This window comes from Octopus bimaculoides, chromosome 6 (genome assembly GCF_001194135.2).
Source record: "Octopus bimaculoides isolate UCB-OBI-ISO-001 chromosome 6, ASM119413v2, whole genome shotgun sequence".
NCBI classification, from domain to species: Eukaryota; Metazoa; Mollusca; class Cephalopoda; order Octopoda; family Octopodidae; genus Octopus; species Octopus bimaculoides.
This window is the reverse complement of record NC_068986.1, coordinates 69084383-69087779: the sequence shown is the minus strand read 5'-3', so window position 1 is coordinate 69087779 and position 3397 is coordinate 69084383. Positions and strand designations below refer to the sequence as shown.

Below are 3397 nucleotides of genomic sequence, written 5' to 3'. Positions count from 1 at the left end.
CTCTCTCTCTCTCTCTCTCTCTCTCTCTCTCTCTCTCTCTCTCTCTCTCTCTCTGCATCTCCCTGTTCTTTCTCTCCCTTCTTTCTCCCCTATCCTCTTTATAAATTCCTGACTACTCCTGTCTGATAATCTTCAAACACAGACTAACATGCCATATGTAATACGCAACAGCAAGGAAAAGCTCCCTTTTTTTATTCTCTTATTCTGTCATTCTCTTATTCTGTCATTCTCTTATTCTGTCATTCTCTTATTCTGTCATTCTCTTACTCTGTCATTCTTTCAGTTCCTTCATTCGCACTACTCTCCGGTAAAGATACATCTTTTCTATTTCCTAAATCATCAAAACCAATGAAGTAACATATTCTCTGCCCTTGAATATCTCCGAGTCCGTATCGAGTCCTACGACTCACACGGTCGGTTACTCAGTTTCCATGGCGTAAAGGCGACCGATGTCACATCCTACTCTCCTGGATGGGATGCTAATCCGTCGCAGGTTTTATCCTATGCACCTGAGTGGACTGCACCAAAGAGAAAAGAAGCGTTGCGCTTACAACACAACGCAGTGCTTTATCCAGGAATAGAAACCGTGGTCTTTCGATCGGGTGAGCAAAGCCCTTGTCTTCGCACAGGCCAATAGGATAACCACATAATTACATAGTTACTTATATGTCCATCCGTTACGTGGCACAATCCTAATCAACAAGGAAATACATCGTTCATCCCTTTTTCTTCTTTCAGTCATTGGACCGCGTCCATGCTGGGGCACCGCCATCAGTGAGTTGTAGTCGAATGAATGGCCTCCAGTTGCTTTGTTTTCGGCTGAAGCCTCATTCTGTCAGTTTCTTTTGTCCACCCGATAGGTTACAAGGACGTAAGCACATCAACATCGGTCATCAAGCGGTGATGGGGAACAAACACAGATACAAAGACAGACAGACAGACACACACACACACACACACACGCACACACACATACATACACACACATACAAAGACACACGACGTGCTTCTTTTAGTTTTCGTCTATCAAATCCACTCACAGGGACTTGATCGGCCCGTGCCGATAGCAAGAAACACTAGCCCAAGGTGCCACGCAGTGGGACTGAACCTGGAGCCATGAGGTTGGAAAGTGAGATACGTAAATGAGTTGTTAATTGGTTGAGAATTGACCACTTTATTAGACATGAAAGAATTTTAAAGCATTTCCCTCTAGGCTGTATCTCTGGTTTGATCTCCATAAACAGATACATTATTTCCAGAGGCTTAAAGACAAGCAGCACGATGGCCGAGTGGTTAAGGCGTTGGACTTAAGTTCCAATGGACAAGTGTCCGCGTGGGTTCGAACCCCACTCGTGCTATTTTACTTTTAGATATAAACAAGACTATGTGCTTAGGGAGCTCGATTTTCAACCACGTGGTATCGTGTTCTGTTGCACTTCGCTGCTTCTTGTGCATGGATCTTGTACTGTAGTCCTGGATCTACGAAAGTGATAGTGAGGGGTATCTGTTCTAATGAAACCCTTCAATGCTTTTATTAATCCTTAGTTTAACTCTACATCATGTTTCATTTGTTTTCGTCCAGAATGGCCATTACAGGTCTTAATACTAGAATATATATATACTCATCCATACATAGATATGGTGGTAGTTGTCTACTCCTTATGCAACGTTTGACCACATCCTGTACCTACGCCTTAGCACCATCACGGCATCTGATGTGGGTTTTTTAACCAGACAATGTTCTGAAAAGACATCCACACAGACTGCACATCCGACGTGGACCACCAAGAGCTGCAGATAAATTCTGATCTTTGTGGATTTTAAGATGTCTTTTGTTGCTTCCGTTGGATTTGCAAAACTTCTGGCAGACACTGCATTCAAAGGTCTACATAGACATAGAGACAGAATAGTTGGTGGAGCCTCGATTTCCATGGGTTTGCAGATAAGCTTTGAGCTCAGCCAAAGTCAGGCATGGCCTGTCACAGACTGTGCACGCAAAAAGGTCATTGTCATTCACCTTCTCGATCGATGCATTCTTCCTTGGACCTCTTTGGAGTCTTACATGCGTTATCCTTTCCTCTTCAAATGCGTTCACTCCACCCCACAATTTTTACCATACATACATACATACATACACACACACATATGTATATATATAATAAAAAAGGGGGTGTATTTCCAACAAAAAAGATGTGGACAAATATCCGTCCAATGTAGATAATTTAACGAATACGTATACATATATATACACCGATGAAAGAAGTAAGACAGACACGTAAACAATTCGGGGTGGACCGGTCGAGGACCATAATAGAGGATACTTGCATAAGATGCCGCGCAGTGGGAGTGAACACGAAACAACGTAGTTGCAAATCAAGCTTCTTCACCACATAGCCATCCCTGTGCCTAAAAATAAAAGATAAAAAGGATATTAGCACGAGTGGGTCTCGAACCTTTGCGAATACTTGTCTATTGAAACATAAGTCCAACGCCTTAACCACTCGGCCATCGTGCTGCTAACGACTTCGCACCCAGAAATAAAGTATCTGTTTTTGAAATTCAGTCAAGCGCTAATTGTTTTAGAATCTTTCATGTCTAATGATGTGGTTAATAATTAGAGACTTTATAATCTGATTAACAACTCATTTACGTACTTAGCTTCCTAGCCATATAATTCCAGGTTCAGTGTCAATAATTCGTGCATTAGCCGCGAGGCGACCACTTATTCGTGACTGGATTTGATAGGAACTGAGAGAAGGTCGTTGTGTGTGTGTGTGAGTATATATTTATATATATATACATAATGTGTGTGTGTGCGTGTGTGTGACTTTGTCTCCACCCGTCGCTACTGGACAACCAGTGTTGATGTACTTATGTCTCTGTAATCTAGCGGTTCGACAAAAGTAAAATGATTGAATAGGTACTAGGCTTAGAAACAAAACAATAAGTCAAGCGATGGTGGGGGGGGGGGTCAAACACACACACACAGACACACACACTCACCCCCACACATATATATATGTATGCATATGCATAACAAAAGAGGGGGTGTATTTCCACGTAGGAACAACTACAAAAGCTCTATCCCCTAATATTTGCACTGGTCGAGGACTATAATAGAAGATACTTGCATGAGATGCCGCGCAGTGGGAGTGAACACGAAACATCGTGGTTGCAAATCAAGCTTCTTCACCACATAGCAATCCCTGTGCCTGAAAGTAAAATATAAAAAAAACATTAGAACGAGTGGGGTTCGAACCCACGCGGATACTTGTCCATTGGAACTTGAGTCCAACGCCTTAACCCCTCGGCCATCGTGCTGCTGACGTTCACTGTCCCAGAAATAACGTATCTGTTTATGAAATCCAGTCAAGAGCTAATTGTTTTAGATTCTTTC

At 42.4% G+C, this 3397-nt stretch overlaps 2 non-coding genes across 2 annotated transcripts; one reads left to right on the top strand and one right to left on the bottom strand.

Moving 5' to 3' along the window:
• Positions 1–1275: 1275 nt before the first annotated feature.
• Positions 1276–1358, top strand: Trnal-uaa (transfer RNA leucine (anticodon UAA)). Its single transcript has one exon. It is a non-coding gene; the product is annotated as a tRNA-Leu (tRNA).
• Positions 1359–3238: 1880 nt separating this feature from the next.
• On the bottom strand, positions 3239–3321 carry Trnal-caa (transfer RNA leucine (anticodon CAA)). The gene has a single exon. It is a non-coding gene; the product is annotated as a tRNA-Leu (tRNA).
• Between the last annotated feature and the right edge of the window lie 76 nt (positions 3322–3397).